Here is a 19,553-nt window from a genome sequence, read left to right on the forward strand (position 1 = left end):
TTGGGTGAGCACAGGAAAGGGAAAATGGCCAGAGACAAGGCTGAAGAAGTTGCAGAGGCCACTTACAAAATTCCCTGTAAGTCCATAATGTGTGTGTGTTTCTTTAATTGTCTAACTGTGATTTCCAGAATTTGGTGTTTCTCTCCTTATCCTCCCGTGGAATCTCTGAGCTCTCCTGGGTGCTCGTAAACAACATGCACCATAGGACCCACTGCAGATCCGTTTAGGAGAGAATCTATTGGAGGGCTCCCAGTTCTGAACGGATGTCAGGCGCCTCAGGAGAGAGACTGAGGCTGCTGAAGTTTGTGAGTTGCTCCTGTATTTGGTGGGAGAGTCTATTAGCCAAGGCTGAGTCTGATTTCTGCGACAGAAACCAAGATGCATGCAATTATTTCATCAAGCAGGGATTGCATTTCCTTGCATAACAAGAAATCTGGTGCTAGACTGTCCTGGGTTACCGCAGCTGTCCTAGGATGTCACCCAGGAAACAGCTTCCTCCTAGCTTCCAGCCACACCACCCTCTGGGGGTCAAGATGAGGACTCCTCCTGCAGGCATCAAGCTGTGTGTCAGACAGAAAGACGGAGGGAAGAACAAAGGGTGCCCTGTATCCATTGATTCTACCCCTGATTGTCAGGAAAACCATTGCTCCCAAAAAAACCCAATCCCACCCTTCCATCTCACCAACCAGAACCTGGTCACCAAGTTGTAAAGCAAAGTTATAGCGGAGCAAAATTAGGAATCTATTAGAAAAGAGGAGGGGAGACTGGATGTAAAGTGAACAGGGAGGAGGCTCTCTAGGGATTTTGGTCATTGTCACTGTAGAGCAGAGGACTGACAATGGGTGAAGCCTGCTGCAGCCCATCACGGGAAAGATGACGGTGACCTGCACAGGGCAGTGGCTGGTGGACAGATCCAGGTGAAATTGATGGATTGTGTGGGATCTGCTGGGGCATTGATCAGGTTGGGGAATAAGGCAGGGCAAAGGAAAGGAGGGAAGGGGGACATTAGGATGTGGTCGGGTTCTGACTTCGATCCCGGGAAGATGGGGCCATTCCTGAGTGTGTTTGCAGCCACAGAGAAAGCAGGAGTTGGGACAGCCATGTGGTCCAGAAATAGGAAATGTCAGGTGCAAGTCCAAACTGCAAGGGTGGGTATGAGTGTTAAAGAGCATAGGCAGAGAAGAACAGTGGCCCCCAGAGCTGTGCGTCCCCCACACTAAGGCTGCTCAGGTCTCCTGATGGAAGTAGCACACTTCAAACTTCCTTGAAATAGCTGGGTGCAGTGGTGCACGCCAGTAATTCCAGCAATTCGGGAGGCTGAAGCAGGAGGATCGCAAGTTCAAAGCCAGCCTCAGCAAAAGTGAGGTGCTAAGCAACTCAATGAGTCATTGTCTGTAAAATTAAATACAAAATAGGACTGGGGATGTGGCTCAGTGGTTGAATGTCCCTGGGGTCAATCCCTGGTACCAAAAAAAAAAAAATCCTCAAAATTTTTGTACTTCAGGAAGAAGCATCAAAATGTCTCAGATTTCAAAGCTTCACCTATCTTTGTCCCATAGAGCCACTAAGCAGTTACCATCACTCCCCTCCTTGAAAGATCGCCAGAGATCTGATCTCCTTGGAGTGAAAACAGGAGCTAAATCTGACTAGAGGCTGACTTGAGCAAGGTCCCGAGTACTTACTTCATCTGGTGTATCAGATGCAACATTCATAACTCTTTGTGGTCCAGACGTGTGTCGGACTATCCTCCTGGAGGCTGGGGAAAGGCAGAAGTTCCAGGCAGGCCAGATGTACAAATCATACGTCTCTCTCTTACAGATGAGGAAACTGAGGCTCAGGAAATAGGATGAACTTTCCCAAGACACACAGTCAAGGTCAAAAGCAGCTAGGCCAATCCAGGTCTGATCCCTCAGTTTTCCATCTTCACCCCTCTGCCATATCCCTTCCTAGCCCGTTTTCTGCTCAGGGTAGAAAATGCTTAGCTTGTATCTCCTATTGAACTGCACCTTTCTGAGAGTAGGAGGTGACTCTAGACCTCATCCTAGTAACCACTGAATAAAAGAATTACCGCAGGCCCCAATGACAGCCCCGGCTTGGAAGTGCAGACCCTTCCTCCCTTCCCTGGATTCTTTCATGTTCCAACCCTAACACCTGCTCAGGACCTGACGTAGTCCTGTTGGGTGTGTGAATACTTGTGAGAGTTCTGCTTGCCATTATCTGGACTTCAGAGATGAGAAAGAGCAAATGCTACTTTGTTCATGAACTGCAAATACCACATGAGAAACCTGCGTGCCCACTGTCGACCGCTGAACTAAGCATTGGATTTTAGTTCTTCATGACAGCGAAACTCCTTTTCTTTCTCAGTTGATCATGGACACAATACCTTTGTTTTACGTATTTGTTTTATGCAGTACTGAGGATCCAGTGCCTCACCTGTGCAAGGCAAGCGCTCTGCCACTGAGCCCCCAACCCCGGCCCCACGAAACTCCTTTTCTTAAACAAGAAAAAGCAGTTGAATAAACACGAGTGAGTTTCTCCTTCTAAGGAGGGTGTGGGGGACATGAATCAGCCCCTGAGGCACCACTTGGGTGGAGAGGGACCTGGGGGAAACAGACCCTGTTGACTGACACAGGGAGAGGAAGTTCTCACGAGAAACCTGCAGGGGGCGCTGTGTCTGAGTTGCTGTGGAGCACACCTATCAGGTGACACATGGTGCCTGCCTGGAACTTCTGCCTTTCCCCAGCCTCCAAGAGGACAGTCCGACACACGTCTGGACCACAAAGAGTTATGAATATTGCATCTGATGCCAACCACGCCGTCCCTGAGGGAAGGTGCCTAAAGGTAGGAGTAAGAAATTAAGGGGACTCGGTGGGGGGCACTATTTCTTTCTTTCCAATTGCAGATCCCCAATAGATTTCTTTCCTTTTTAAGGGCTGAGTTCTCTATCCCACTTGGTTCCTGGGAAGGACTGGGATATGCTCTTTCTTTCCTGCCCTGAAACCCAGAGCCCAACCTCCAGGCTCACATGAATCAGCCTCTGGTTTGCTCTTCAGAATACCCTTGTTACATTAATTTAGGGAGCATAATAAATCTGGAGTGAAATATGTTTGCCTCGGATGCTAATTTGCTCGATGAGAATATCAATTAGATCTGCGAGGCATAGAAATTAGGGCTATTAAAGATCTCAAAGGTCATCCTCAGCCTGTTCTAAAGTAAGATGACAAGTCATTATCTGCCAGAGGGGTGGGGGATAGATTGAGGAGGTGATGGACAAACACCAATCAAATGTCAGGTACCAGGCTGGGGACCAAAAATTCTGGAGTCTCAGGAACCCACCTTCGGACCCTAAGTCATCACTGACTGTGACAGCCACAGTGGAAGCTATGTACTGAACACTTATCATGGATGCGATGCTAGATGAACAGTTTCACTAGTGCTAACTTATTTAACCCTTGCAACAGCTCTGTGTGATACTAGGTACTATTATTATTCCCATTTTTACAGATGAGGAAACTGAATCATAGAGGATTTCAGTAAGGTTCCTGGGTTCTACTTCTGGCTAAAGTGAAGCAACAGCAATGGTATTTAATTTTCCTTCTAAAAAAAAAATGAGAGAAAAAAGAAAAGAAAAGCCAAACAACAGCCTTTGAGACATTGGGCAAAGGTCAATGGAAGTCAGAGATCTCTGAGACAGGAACATTGAAGAGATCTGGAACTTGCCTGGCTACTGCCGGGGAGAGGGTCCAGTCCATGCTGCAGGTTGGGGGTCCCGGGAGAGCCCAGTATACTCCGCGAGTCCAAGATACAGAAGCTTGAGTCCCAGGAAGTTGAGGTGGCAAGAGTTGGTAGGGAAGAGTACCAGAGAGAAGCCAGCTGAAGAGCGCGAGACCTCCAGGACTCCGCCGATGTCACTCAGTCTACCCATCAGTGCCCATGTGTGGGGGAACCACCAGGCCAGGAAGAACAGGGCTCAGGTTCACATGGGACTGGAATAGTGTCTATACCCGTGGCCAGATTGGAGAACTCTGTGACATATGGGGCACTGGCATGAAGGCTTCATTGGTGGGGAAGATGAACACGGCACTACATGCTCAGGTCATGCATACCAAGACTTAAAAGGAAGCCCCGAAAGCATCGAGCTGCTTCCAAGTAACTAAACCACATCCCAGAAAAAGAGCTGGGCAATATATTAGAAATACAGACTGTGCCTTGACTAGATAAAATGTTCAGATAGATAAATGTGAACAAAGTTAAAAAGCTAGATCACTTCTGAGTATACTGTCTCAATCTGCGCAGTTTTAACAAGATACGCTAGCAGCTTGGTGTCTGAGAACACAGCTGTTTATTCCCTGGAGGCTGGGAGGCCTAGGTCCAGGCATCAGCAGGTTGGGTGACTGGTGAGCTTTTACTTTCTGGTTCAGAGATGACACCTTCTTGCTGTGTCCTTACATGGTAAAAGGGGCAAGGGAGCCTTCTGGGGCTTCTTTCATGAGGGCACTAATCCTATTTGTGAGATTCTTCTTCCATGACCCAGTCACCTCCAAACACCAACTCCTTGGGGTGAGGATTCAACATGTGAATTTGGGGAGTGGGGGTGGGGGGGGACACCAACATTCTGACTATTAAGATAATATTTATTCAAATTTATTTGTTTGCTTATTTGTTTGGAACACAATGTCCATCATACAGCAAGGTAAAATTTACAATCTCTAAGCATCTGATAATAAAGATCAGATGTGCAGAAGCAGGAGAATAAGAAGGCAAATCAATCAAGCCCAACCCAGAAATGACACAGATGATAGGATTAGCAGATGAAGATATGATTACAGCCTGTCCCATGTGTTCTAGAAGCTAGAGGAAACATGGAGCATTCTAAGTAGATAGATGGAAGACGTTTAGGAATTCTAAAAAGCAATCAAATGGAAGTTCTAGAGATGAAAACTACAAGGTCAGAGATGGAAATATATCAGATAGGATTCACGGAGGGTTAGACATCAGAGATGAGTGAACTTGATGACATAGCAACAGGAATGATCTAAAACTAAACACACAGAGAAAAAAGAACTTTTCAACATGAGCAGAAGAGCATCAGGAACCCTGAGGCAATTTCAAGAAGCAATATGTGCATGAAACTCCAAAATCACAATGAGATACTGCATCCCTACCAGGATGGTTATGAGAATTTATAACTTGATGTGCCCATGGGAGTGTTTTGGTTTGGATGAGAGGTGTCCCCCAAAAGCTCATGTGTGAGGCAATGCAAGGAGGTTTGAAGGAGAAATGATAGGATTGTGACAGTCTTAACCCAATCAGTGAGTTGACCACCTGATGGGAATTACCGGGTGGTAACTCAAGTCAGGTGGGGTGTGGCTGGAGGAGGCGGGGCATTGGGACATGGTTTGATTGTACCTGGCAAGTAGAGACCTCTCTCTCTCTCTCTCTCTCTCTCCCTCTCCCTCTCCCTCTCCCTCTCCCTCTCCCTCTCCCTCTCCCTCTCCCTCTCCCTCTCCCTCTCCCTCTCCCTCTCCCTCTCCCTCTCCCTCTCCCTCTCCCTCTCCCTCTCCCTCTCCCTCTCCCTCTCCCTCTCCCTCTCCCTCTCCCTCTCCCTCTCCCTCTCCCTCTCCCTCTCCCTCTCCCTCTCCCTCTCCCTCTCCCTCTCCCTCTCCCTCTCCCTCTCCCTCTCCCTCTCCCTCTCCCTCTCCCTCTCCCTCTCCCTCTCCCTCTCCCTCTCCCTCTCCCTCTCCCTCTCCCTCTCCCTCTCCCTCTCCCTCTCCTCTCCTCTCTCTCTCTCTCTCCTTCTGATTGTCATGTGAGCTTCTTCCCTCTGCCACACTCATCTACCATGATGTTCGGCCTCACCTCCAGCCTGCTGTATATGGACTAAGACCTCTGAAACCGTGAGCCCCAAATAAACTTTTCCTCCTATACAATTGTGCTGGTCAGGTGTTTTAGTCACAGGGACTAAAACAGTTAGAAAAGAATAAACGTCTCAAAAATTACAAGAAAAGAAAATACAGGGCTAGGGTGTAGCTCAGTAGTGAGGTGCTAGCTTAGCATATGTAAGGCTCTGGGTTCCTGGCAGGAAGGGAAAGAGAGAAACTGCAGAGCACTATACCCAGGAATATGGATGCAAAGATGCCCAATGAAGTTTTGGTTAATTGAATCCATCCACTTATAAAAAAGGATAAATATATCATGACGAAGTGGGGTTTATTCCATGATGTCAAGATTGTTTTAGTATTTAAAAAATCAAGTAATAGGGACTCGGTTGTGGCTCAGTGGTAGAGTGCTTGCCTTGCACATGTGAGGCATGGAGTTCAATCCTCAGCACCACATAAAAATAAATGAAGGTATTGTGCCCATTTACAAATAAAAATATATTTTAAAAAAATCAAGTAATTTAACTCACCAAATTAATTGACTAAAAAAAACCTATATAATCATCAATGGATACAGAAAAAGTATTTCACAAAATCAAACATCCATATCTAATAAAAACTCTCAGATACTTAGGAATAGATGAGAAAATCCTCAATCTGAAAAAGAGTATCTATTAAGAAAACCTTCGGTGAACATCATATTCAATTATAAAAGCATAAATTTTCCCTCTTAATGTCACAATTAAGGCAAGAATATCCACTTTCATCACTTTTATTCAGTATTGTTCTAACCAATGCAATAAGGCTAATAATGATAATAGGCAGTCCAACTGGGAAGAAAGAATTAAGACTCTCTTTATCAACAGTTACTGTGATTATCTATGTGGAAATCCTATGGAACCTAAAAAAGTCAATAGTTAATAAATGAGCTTATCAAGGTTGCAGAATATAAGATCAATATTTAAAAATCAATGATATTTCTACATATAAGCAATGAGCTATAAAAAATTGAACCTTAAAAATTACCATTACAGCATCAAAAATATGAGCTAATTAAAGATAAATCTGAGCTGGGCACAGTGGAGCATGCCTGTAATTCCAGCAACTCAGGAGACTGAGGCGAGAGGATTGCAAGTTGGAGGCCAGCCTCAGCAACTTAGAGAGACCCTGTCACAAAATAAGATTAAAAAACGGGTCCCCTCTCAAAATGGTGTTTTCCCTAGAACTTTAGATCAAGAACTTATTTGGACATAGGGCCATTGCAGGTGTAATGTTAAGTTAAAACAAGACCATCCTGAAGTCGAGTGAAGCCTTAATTCAATATAATTGGGGTCCTTATATGAACAGACTCAGACACACATGGAGAGAATAATATGCCAAGATCAAGAGTGGACTGCTGGGTCTAGCCAAGGAATGTCAAGGATGCCAGCAACCACCAGAAGCTGGAAGAGAATTCTACAACACGTTCTACCTTGGAGCTTGCGGGGCTCTGAGAGGATCAATCTGTTTTAAGCCGCCCAGTTCTTTGTTACAGCAGCCTTATGAAACTAACAGACTTGCCTTGAGCTAGGAAAAGATTAGTTACAACACCAAATGCACATTCCATAAAAATGAATCCACAAATCGATCTTCATGAAAATTTAGGGCTTCTGCTCTTTGAAAGACACTCTTAAAAAATGAAAAGAAAAGCCACAACTGTTTTTTGCAGAAACAGTTGCAAATCATACATTGGATAAAAGATATGAATTCAGAATATATAAAGAACTCTCAAAATCAAGAAGATAAAAAAAAAAACAAAACTCCAATTTCTAAAATGAACCAAAAGCCAGGCACAGTAGCCCACACCTGGAGTACCAACTACTCAGGAGGCTGTAGCTGAAGGAACATTTGAATTTAGGAGTTTGGGGCCAGCCTGGGTAACATAGTGAGACCCTGACTTAAAAAAAAACAAACAAACAACAAAAGATAAAACACAACTACCAAACAAAGAAACGGAGCAAAGAATTTGAACAAGGGCTGGGGATGCGGCTCAAGTGGTAGCACGCTCTCCTAGCATGTGTGAGGCACTGGGTTCGATTCTAGGCACCACATAAAAATAAAATAAAGATATTGTGTCCACCTAAAAAAGAACTAAAAAATAAATATTAAAAAGAATTTGAACAACTGTTTCACTAAAGAGGAAATTTGAATGGTAAACATGAAAACACATCTTTAGCATCAGGGGAATAAAAATTTAAACTCCAATAAGATACCAGTATGCACCTACGACAATATTTAAAATAAAAAGCAATTTTATTTTAAATTGCTAGGGTGTGAATGAATGTTTGCTCCTCCCCAAAATTCAAATTGAAAACCTAGTCCCCAGTGTGTTGGTCCCAGGAGGTGGGCCTTTGGAGATGACCATATCAGCAGAGCAGAGTCATCATGAATAGCATTAGTGTCCTCAGCAAACAGGCCCCACCCAGAGAGCTCCCTTGCTGCTTCCACTGGATGGGGACACCACTAGAAGGTGCCATCTCTGAACTAGAAAGTCAGAGGTCACTAGACTGAATCTGCCTACACCTTGAACTCAACCCTCCCAGCCTCCAGAACCGTGGGAAATGAAAGTCTATTGTTCACAAATCACCTGATGCATGGCATTTTGCTATAGCAGCCCCGAGTCTAAGTCACAGATGATGAAGATGTTGTGAGATTGGAACTCTGGTAGGTGGCTGGTCGGAGGAAAAGAGGTACGGCCACTCTGGAAAACATTTTGGTAATTTTTTTTTCCCCCAGAGCTGGGGATCAGACATTGCACTTGCTGGGTAAGTGCCACATCCCCAACACTTACTGATCCTAAAAAGTTAAGCATACACATATGATATGACCCCTTCATTCTTATTCTAAGTATTTCCCCAGATGAAGTGAACGCATATGATATTTACCCAAGAGAAAGGAAAGCGCATGTCCATACGACAATGTATGCATTAATTTCGTAGAACTATTACTTGTAATAGCCCCAAATTGGATATAAGTCCAAATGTTGACTGACAGGTGAACAGGTTAACAAATTATTATGCCCATATGATGGGATATTACTCAGCAATAAAAAGCAACTATGGATGCACAACATGGATGAATCTCAAAGTAAATTATGCTATTGTATGAAAGAAGCCAGTCTAAAAAGAGCACATATGCATGGCTTTAATTACATAACTTTAAAAAAAATTATCAAGCACGGCGATGCTCACCAGAAATCTCAGCTCCTTGGGAGGCTGAGGAAGAAGGATTGCAAGTTTAAGGCTGGCCTCAGGAACATAGCAAGACCCTGTATCAAAGTAAAAAAGAAAAAGGGCTGGGGATGTGGTTCGGAGATAAAGTGCCCTTGGATTCAATCCCCAGTACCACAAAAACTTTTTTTTTTTAAATGCAGGTTAATCTATTGTGTCAGAAAGCAGATAAGTGGTTTTCTGAGGATGTGGGTGGTAGGAGTACAGGAAGACTTTTGGAAGCAATGGGTGTGGGGAGCCACATTGAGTTACCACGCCTTCCAGTCCTGATACACCTCGGGGATCTGAAAGATCCCTGTAGTCTGTCACAGTAGTGCCAAGACCCGTGACCCGGTCTTTTCCCCTGGGGTAGCAAGGCCAGTCTTCTGAGCAGGCACACCCCTGGGGTGGAGCGACACTCACCTGTTCCTTGGTAATCCCACCCCTTTGCCCTGTTTGGGATAGAATGTTCCATATGTGTCCCCTTCTCTTGCTTTGCCCTTGGGTGTGGCCTTCCTAGGTGTCAGATAACCTGCTGACAGCGGACATCATGAAGCTAGACTCAGCCCCTTGAAACCTGACCCTCTGCCTCATTTGAATGGCTTCTCCTCAATAAAAGGGGTCAGCAGTGCACTCATGCTCTCTCTCTCTCTCTCTCTCTCTCTCTCTCTCTCTCTCTCTCTCTCTCTCTCTCTCTCTCTCTCTTTCCACAAACCCCTAAGGTCAGAGGAGCCATCACAGGACCCAAAGAAAAAGGTACCTCTCTCTCTGTGTGATGATTTCGTGCAGCCCAGTTCACCTGGAGTAACCTGAGTGTTTTAGTCGTGAGAAACGCGACAGATGGTTACCTTCATTAGTTTTTAACACGTCAAGAATTATTAAGTTATACACTTTGAAGCGTGTGTTTTATTGTCCGTCAATCTTACCCCAATAAACCTTTTACGAATTAACGAAGGTACAAAAACAGGCAAATTGAGAGATGTCTGAGGCCATCCTTCCACTAAATAGCAGTCCCGCTCCAGGTGCTGGACATGTGAGTGTTACCTCATGCTGCTCGGTGGATGTTCTTACTCCCATTTTATAGATGAAAGACTGAGAATCCAAGAGAGGGTGTGACCCCAAGGTTGCACTGCGAGTAAGTGACAGAGTCAAGGCTGCAGAGTGGGAAGTGACTCAAGAGCTGGAATTTACACCCACGTCTCTTTTTCTTTTATTGCAAATCTAGTACACTTGCCACTTGCGTCACGTACTCCAAGATCTGCTGTTTATTTGCAGTCTGGGGACACCAGGCTGGCGGCTGCTGCTGTCCTGCGGGCCCTGAGCCCTCCTCCTGACTGCACCCCTCTTCCTCCACACAGGCACCCACCCTCCAGCCCTCCCACACAGCATCCCCTCGCTGCTTACCTGGAGACGGGGGACGGACCGATTTGTAACTGCCCAGAAGAGAGCAGGACTCTGAGTAATTGCCAAGGCACCTCTGTGAAAGCACAAGCTTGCTGGGCAGTCCTGTTTTAAAGAAATAGTCACCCCAAATCCAAACAGATGGCCCAGCTGGGAGGAGCACCTCCCAGTTACAGAGCCCTCTCTTCTCTTCTGCTTTTACAGCAGCGCTGTGGGCTCAGTATTGTCACACCCTCTCCTGCCTTTGATTTGAGGCTGAGAAAGCTAAAGAGCTGAGCCTGCGTTCACACTTGTCCTTGTTGGGGGACCTGGGCTGCTTTGAAGTCTAGATCTCATCATTTAGGGTGACAGTGGAATGAACATCTGACCCCTGGGTGCCGTATAAGCCCAAGCTCTATGCAGTCAGAGTCGTTCAAACAAACAGAAAGCAAAACGCCAGTCAGGTTCCTGCGCGGGGAAGGGGCTTCTATCATAAGGGGTCCACTGGGATCCAAATGGCTGCCCTCAGGGGTTATGCAGAGGTGCCCCTGCATGGAGTGGAAGCTGGAGCTGGTGACTTCTGAGGTCCCTTCCCCTGGATGCGGGGGCCTCTCAATGACAGTCCTAAGCCCACTTGTAGAACACTGGTGCTGTTCTCTGTGGGGGTGGGGTGAAGGGCATCTCTGCCTTGTCCCCTGTCCTAATTCAGCAGGCTCACCCACGGGCTGTGTTTCCAGGAGTGGTGCAAAGCTTTCATCGTTATGTAAAATCATTGTTATAATTGAGAAAAGACGCTGGTCTGCATGGTTGTCGGATGCAACAGGAGTGGAGTGTTGCCAATGTAGGGCACACCTCTCCCTGCACTCCAAGGACACGTGGTGTAGGTCTGAATTTTGTGAGCTATAAATATTGTGGTATGAAACATATTAAGTAAGCTTTCATTGTGTGTGTGTGTATGTGTGTGTGTGTGTGTGTAAAATTTGAAATAATGCAAATTCTCCTAAATTGGAGAAATTGCATTGTGAAAAGAGTGATTTCCAAATTGGAAAGGAGCTGGAGCAGATTGTGTGCGTGGCTCCCGCTGAGGCCAGGCCTGAGCCTCTTCCCCAGTTGGCTGGAGTTCCACCCTCCCCGGGGCGGGAGTGGCCCTGTGGATGCGCATGGGTGTCTCCCACAGTTTCATGTGTTGAAATCCAAGCCCCATTGAGAAGCCTCCTCTGACCATGATATTCAGAGATGGGGCTGTTGGGAGGCGATTAGGATTAGATTAATCATCAGAGTGGAGCCCCCATAATTAAGTCCTTTGGCTTTATAAGGAGAAGGGAGAGCAACCAGAAGAGACACGGATGTACACCTGGATGCTCCCTGTCCCTTGCCACATGATGGTCCATACTGCCTCAGGAAACTGCCAGCACGAAGGCCTTCACCAGGCCCCTCCACCTTCAACTTCCAGAACCATAGGAGCCAAAATGAACCTCTTTTCTTTATAACTTACTTAGCCTGAGGCATTGTGTTATTGGCAATAGACTAGACTAATGCACAGTGTCTGTCTGTTCCAAGTCTTCAGGAACAATGTCCCTCAGGCTGCCCTGTTAAGAGATAAGAAATGAAAGGCAGTTGGATATGGTGGCGCATGCCTGTAATCCCAGCGGCTCAGGAGGCTGAGGCAGGAGGATTGTGAGTTCAAAGCCAGCCTCAGCAAAAGTGAGGCATTAAGCAATTCAGTGAGACCCTGTCTCTAAGTAAAATACAAAATAGGGCTGGGGATGTTGCTGAGTGGTGAGTGCCCCGGAGTTCAATCCCTGGTACCCCCAAAAAAGAAAAAGAAAGAAAGAAATGAAAGGTAATATTGTGCCTAGGAAGTGCTGTGTATTTTCTGGAACATGGAAATACTTGGCCCTAAAGCTGTACAGCCCAATAGAAATGTCATGTAAACTACATATGTCATTCTAAATTTTCTAGTATCCATATTTAAAGAAGTCAAGAGAGACGGGTGAAGTTAATTTTTATATTTTATTTAAACCACTACAGCCAATGTTATTTTAATATGTAATCAATAAGAAAAAAATGTTTTTGAGTTATTTTACATTGCCTTTCATGCTACATTTTCAAAATCCTGTGTGTATCTTATACTTACCTCTGAATTCAGGCAAGCTGCATTGCAGGTACTCAATAGTCACCCTTGGCTCAAGAAGTTTATGGGTGAGGGGCACTGTCGGGGAACTGTGAACCCAGAAACAGTGTGACAACTGCTTCCTTTAACAATGCTCTAGATTGTTCTTCCACCCTAGCAGCCATTGTACCATAATTGCTGCTCCCTTTACCTTATTGTTTTAGGTCTTTTAATCCCTCCAAGTGGCCTGCTTCCATTCCTGTATTCAAAGGCATCTGTCACACAAGAAGACCGAGGACCACTGGGTATTTGATGGGACAACCACAAGTTAGTTAACCAGTTTTGACAACAATTCCCTTATGCAGAATGGTGGTCTACGACACCACCCCAGGAGAATAACATGAGAAATGTGACAATATTCCAGGTCCTTCTTAGGTAGGTTCTGGACCCATCATCTTGGGAAGATACAGTTAACATAATTTGATGACCATTATGAATGGTTAAAATGACACCCCTTGGTTCGATTGTGGTGCGTATCTGTGATTTTGTGTTGCCTTCTGCTGTCAAAGCAGGCATTGAACTCAAGTTCAGCAAAACAGACAAACAAAAGCCCCCAGTGCACTACTTGAGCTTGTTGAAACCAACAAACCAAATCCATTTTTTAAAAAAGTTTAACTAAAATCAATTCCGAGAAAAACAAAAACACAATGATGACCCAGTGAGTTCTTTCCTACTAGTCAAAAATATTTCTTTGCCCTTTTGGGGGGAGGGTCTTCCCCTTTGGTGCCTGACTTCAGCCTCAGGTTGCAGTACTCAGGCTCCTTTCTCTTGTGTTGCTCAGGCAAGTGGGAGATGGGGTTGTGGCCGCATCCACTAAATAACCATCATTTTCTTATGATGTGGGTGCAAAGGCAATGAGGCTTGTGTGTTTATTTTACAGAATGTGCAAACGGGAATCATTTGAGGTGAACTCCCAAGCTGCCAGGACAGGGCAGTCTGTCCCCAATCAATCATTACGACATTCCAGATACCCTGACTGAGAACTTATGTAAAGGCAATGGCCCTGAGCAAGAACCCATTCAGTCACCCGGTCCACTCTGTCCTGCTGGAATGCAGGCTTTTCCTCCTCAATCAAATGACAGGTTATTATTATGCACCTGGAGAAAGATTTGAGGCCACTGAACGTGGGTGTCATACAATCTTTCACTCAAAGCAGTTAATGAGGAACTGCTGGAATAGCTGTGTTTTAAACAACCTTTGCTTAAACAACCAATGGCACATCTAAGTCATTAAGTGCTAAGTCGTTAAGGACCAGTTGCTGTGCGCAGTGGAAATTTTCACAGGCTTCTGGAATAAGTCAAAACTGCTTCACGTCCTGCTTCTTCTCCTTGCATCGTATCTTAGTTTCCTCATCAGTTGAATGGGGATAATCATGGCTGCCCAACGAGAGGTAAGATGAGAGCATACCAGTAATTTCTTGGCACATAGAAGGTGCTCAATAAATACTTTTCCAACCCAGTTGGCAAGCCAAATCACCTTCCATGCAGATCTTTCAAGTAATTTCTGGGCCTTTTCCAAATGGGACAGCAGATAATGAACTTGTTGACTCTCTATAAATCATGACCAACCATCTTCTAGAAATGTTCCCATAGGCTGGTGGCCAACATTCAAACCACCATCCCACTGGACCATTTTCTGCTCTTGTCCCTAAGTTAGTGGTCAGATACTATCAGCTCCTGTGACTATAATGGTAGTCTGTTCTTAGAGGTAGAGAGATCCATCAGAAAGTAATGAGGAATTAATGAGTGCTCTCTGTGAAGATGTGTGGGGACTGATGATTAACTCCTTGGAATAAGAATTCTAGAAGTAGCATGGTTGGTTAGCAGAGCCTGAACATTTTAAAGGCTTTTGAACACATCATACATCAGAGCTCAGGAGCAGGCTACCAGCAGGGCAAGAATGACTTTTTCCCCAGCAAGTGTCCCTTTCTGCATAACCTCATTAAAACCAAGTATTGCCATTTCTCCCTATTTTTGCTCATATGAAGTATGAAATTGTATACTGCCTAATTTATTATGCTTTGTTAAACATTTCCCCCATATGTTCATTGGAAATTTGTGTCCCTGCCGTTAGCTCATTATTCTTTGGAGGTTAAGTTTTTGTTCATTGCTCTGTTTAAAAAAAAAATTAGTCTTGATCACATATATAACAACTGTTTGGGTTTTTTTTTTTTTTTTTTGCTTGTGTGTTATTTAACTTTTATAATTTTTTTTTTTACAGAACTGACTAAAAAAAGTAATAAGCAGCTATTTTATAGCCAATCAACATCTACTGATTGCCAACTGTATGCCAGGCATTGGCATTAGAAGAGCAAAAAGCTCAAATCTCTGCCCTCTGAGAGCTTAATCCAGTAAGAAACAGCAAAACCTAGCACCATCCACATACAGGTTGAGCAGCCGTCACCTAAAAAATCCAAAATCCAAAATGCTCTGAAATCTGAAATTTTTGAACACCAACATGATAGTGGCCTGTCATAATAGCAATAGAGAAATGGAGGGCTGGGGTGGTGGCTCAGTGGTAGAATGCTTACCTAGCATGTGTGAGGTGCTGTGTTCGATTCTCAGCACCACATGTAAATAAATGAAGTCCATTGACAACTAAAAATAAAAATAAAAAAAAGAAGAAGAAGGGAAACATCACCTAATTGGGATGGTGAGTTTTGGCTGGATGGCTGGATTTGGGCCACCACCTATTTGACAGTTTTCTTGCACAACAATGCCCACCCATGCATGCATGTCTTTGATCCTTTTGTGCAGCGAGTGGAGCAGTTGTGACGGAGCCCATGTGGCCCTCAGAGCCTAAAATACCTACTCTAAGGTCCTTTACAGCAGAAGTTTGCTGACCCCTCCCTATTACATTAGAAAGAAGCCCAAGAGGAGAGAGTGCTTGCTCAAGGCTACACGCAGTTAGGGACAGAATCCAGACAAAACTGTAACCCCAGGACTGGGCTATTTTCACCATTCTTCTGATTCACTAGGCACCTTCGAGATGGGAGGCCTGGAGCTACAGGTTTAAAAATGACAGGGTTGGCAGCTGTTCCCCGAGAGCACGAAACCAGCAGGGAAATAACCATCCAGAAAAATCTATCATAGATGTGAACGCAGCCCAGGAGAGGGACCTGAGAAAGTACTGTCCATTCCCGCTGTGGTGGGGGAAGAGCTCTCGAGCACCTTCCCAGCATCCGGCCCTCTAATAGCACTGGGCTGTCCCCCTAGGCAGCCAACTCCGCCATGGCAGTTCAGTGGTTGGAGTGAGCCTGACCTTGCCATGCAGCTCTAGCCCTGGTCACTGTGCTCAGGGGTGTCCAGGGGACAAAAGCCTGCCCATGAGGTTCCACCCTCAGAGTCTTTCTGGAAGTCAAGGATGAATAGGGAATTTTTTCCCTGGAGTGGCCATGCTGGTAGACCATCAGCCTGAGCTTTTGGTGGTCACCATTTTGGAGGGATTGGCCCACATGGAAGCCCCCATAGAAGAAAGCAGAACCAGGAGCCGGGGGAGATTCCTTACGGGGGAGATTCCTTTCGAGGGAGATGGAACGCTGAGCTTTTCCATGACCACAGAACATTTCCTCTCTGCACCTCGCGTGTTGACACTCTGTCATGGTAACTGAACAATTCCAGCCAGTACCCTTGTTTTCCTAGGCAACCATTCCCAGCCCACTTCCCCCCACCCCCCTTGCTCACTGCCCGCTGCCTGCATCTGCCTCCTCCATCCAGGAATGCAAATTCCAGAAACCAATAGCGCCAGAGGCACGTCGGAGCGGAGCGCAGCCAAGTCTGATAATGAATTCCTGCGTGCTGTGTGAACCCATCCATGGTTATTCAAAAACCTATTCAATGTTTTTCTCCAGCGATAATAAGGACAGCGTTCTTGACATTGTGTCTGTCATCAGCTAAATAATGGTGATATTTCCACTCAAAATCTTGCTAGACTCATGACCGGCAACAGATGCAGCGAGCAGACTGCACTCTCAACATCTGGAAGCAGGTGCTCCTGCCCTGGGACAGCCTGTGAGGTCTGGACCCAATTCTTTCTACAGATTCCTGGCTTTGGAAAGCATTTCCTTTCCTTTAGGATCCAGGCCTGCCTTGGGGATGGCCATCTTCATTGTGTTGGGAGAACAAGGAAGGGGCAGAGGGCAGCCCACCAGGTGGTTCAGAGTCTGGGTCTCCAACACCTGCTGATTTAGAGTTTCCTGGGGAACCTTCTGGAAGTCCAGGTTGCAGTCTCCATCCCCTGCTAGACTGTGAGTCAGTAGGTCTGGGAAAGCAATCCTGATTTTCACAAAGCTCTCCAGGTTTTTGGTTTTTTTTTTTTTTTTTTTTGGTACCAGGGATTGAACTCAGGGGCACTCAGCCACTGAGCCACATCCCCAGCTCTATTTTGTATTTTATTTACAGACAGGGTCTCACTGACTTGCTTAATCCCTCACTGTTGCTGAGGCTGACTTTGAACTTGCGATCCTCCTGCCTCAGCCTCTTGAGCCACTGGGATTACAAGCACACACCACCACCGCGTCCAGCAAAGCTCTCCAGTTTTAAAGTTCAGCCTGGTCACATAATAATCCACTTGAAATGTCCAGAGGCTAGAATCCTTTCTCTTCAATGAGGCCAGCCTGCCCCAGCCTCTAGGGCCCCTCCCTGGAACCGGCTCCCTTGAGGGATATCAAGGATGAACAGGGAATTCCGTCCCTGGAGTGGCCACGCTGGTGGACCATCAGCCTGGAGCCTGAATGCAGGCAGCTTTGTTGAGAAGCAATATGTAGAACCATGGATGATCTAGTGCTGGCCTGTCACTTTCCATTAGGGAAACCAATTGAGGACCAGCGAGGCCAAATGATGTTCCCAAGATCCCCTGGTGAGCCCAGGACTTAGCAGAGCCAGGATGCAGACTTGGGAGCCTGGATGGTGAAAATGCTCCAGGGCTGGGTCTCACACCCTTGGAATTACCAGTCAGGGGTGCGACCCGCTGACTCAGCCTCCCAAGCAGGGCTCAGCCACCTTGCTCCACCCTGATCCCTAGGAAGTCCTTGCCACTGGGGGATGGCAGGGCCTTCTTCCCATTTCCCCACCCACATTCTATCAGCTCTGGGGGCTGCTGGGAATTCTAACATGGATCAGGTTGCTCACTGGCTCTAGAATTGATAAATTGACTCCCCTTTCCTCCCCCTGGGGATGGGGGTAAATCTGGATGATGGGCACCAGCTCTATCTCTACCTCAGCCCTTCCCTCCCCCTGCCCCTCCCCTCCAGGGCTTCATACTCTCACCCCACCACTGACGGAGGGCCAGCCCTGTCCACTCCAGTGCGTCAGCAGAGTGAGCAGCGGAGCCGCAGACCATTACTCAGGGGAGGATGGTGGTGAGTCACCATGAGAGGCTCCTTCCCCAGTCTGTCCGCTCTGCTCCAGGCTGTGCCAAGAGACAGAGACTAATAACACCCTTTGGGCCAGCTTTTTAAAAATAGAGCCAATGGAGTCTGCAGCCATGGGAGGAGGAATCCTGGGGATCAGGGGCCCTAGGTGCTCATTCCTGCTGCATTGCAATCTCTGGGGGCCACTGGCTCCTGCTTGGTGTTCTGGTTATTGGAGAGGATTGTCCTAGGCCATGTCAGGGTGGGATTTCCAAGTCTTTGCGGAATATTTCAGGATGTCATGTAAACCAGAGACACAACCTACCCCAAATTCATATACACGTTGATGCCAAATGTTCCATACGGTTTCAGGAGTTCAGGAAGTCACTAACAACCTATCCTGGGCCTGGCATCGTAGTGCACACCTGTAATCCCAGCAACTCAGGAGGCTGAGGCAGGAGGATCATAAGTTCAAAGCCAGCCTCAGCAAAAGCAAAGCGCTAAGCAACTCAGTGAGACCCTGTCTCTAAATAAGCTACAAAATAGGGCTGGGGATGTGGATCAGTGGTCGAGTGCCCCTGAGTTCAATCCCCTGTACCAAAAACAAAAACAAAACAACAACAACAACAAAAACCCCATTCTGGGCTCCTGGCAAAGAACTCCTGATCCAGGGGTTCTATTCACTTGATAAGTCTATAAAATACACTTCTTCCAAATTCTGTATTCCCCCTGCATAAAGCCAAGTATATTTGGGGTTTCCATTTATTCATGAAACATGTAGCAAGTACTATCACTGGGTGTGTGTGAAAGAATGGCTGGGGCATTGGACACACAGATGCACTAAAGATTCTACCAGCAAGGCAGATAGATGGTCAAGGTTGGCCAACCCCAGAGACCAATGGCTTCACCCACACCCCTCCATCCCCTTCCCTGGCTTGTTGTAAGGAAGATCTAGATCTGTGCCTCACTGAAATGAGTCATTATGTGTTTAAGCCAGCCCTGACAATCCCATTCCCCCCACATTTTTTTTTTTGTACCAGGGATTGAACCCAGGTGTGCTTAACCACTGAGCCACATCCCCAGCCCTTCTTAGGTTTTATTTTAAGATAGGGTCTCACTGAATTGCTCAGGGCCTCACTAAGTTGCTGAGACTGGCTTCAAACTCACGATCTCCTGCCTCAGCCTCCCGTGCTGCTGGAATTACGGGTGTGCGCCACTATGCCTGGCCCCATTCCCTTTTGTGAGAATTTCCATGTCCAGTTCTGACCAAAGGGGCCTAAGGGAACTCAGCTTGGGGTCTTCAATACCTAGAAATAAGACACAACCTCAGCAGGAGAAAGCTTTTTGCTTGTGTCCTTCTCTCTTCTTTGGGGGGTTGATCAGGTTTGTGCCTGACTTCTATGACCATCTTGTGACCTCGAGATGACTTGAATAAAAATGAAAAGCTGACAGCTTAAGAAGGAGAAGCCAAAAGTTAGAAAAAGACTGCAGTCTCAATGAACTCGTTGGACCTCTGAGAGCCC

This window comes from Urocitellus parryii, chromosome 4 (genome assembly GCF_045843805.1).
Source record: "Urocitellus parryii isolate mUroPar1 chromosome 4, mUroPar1.hap1, whole genome shotgun sequence".
Classification (NCBI taxonomy): Eukaryota; Metazoa; Chordata; class Mammalia; order Rodentia; family Sciuridae; genus Urocitellus; species Urocitellus parryii.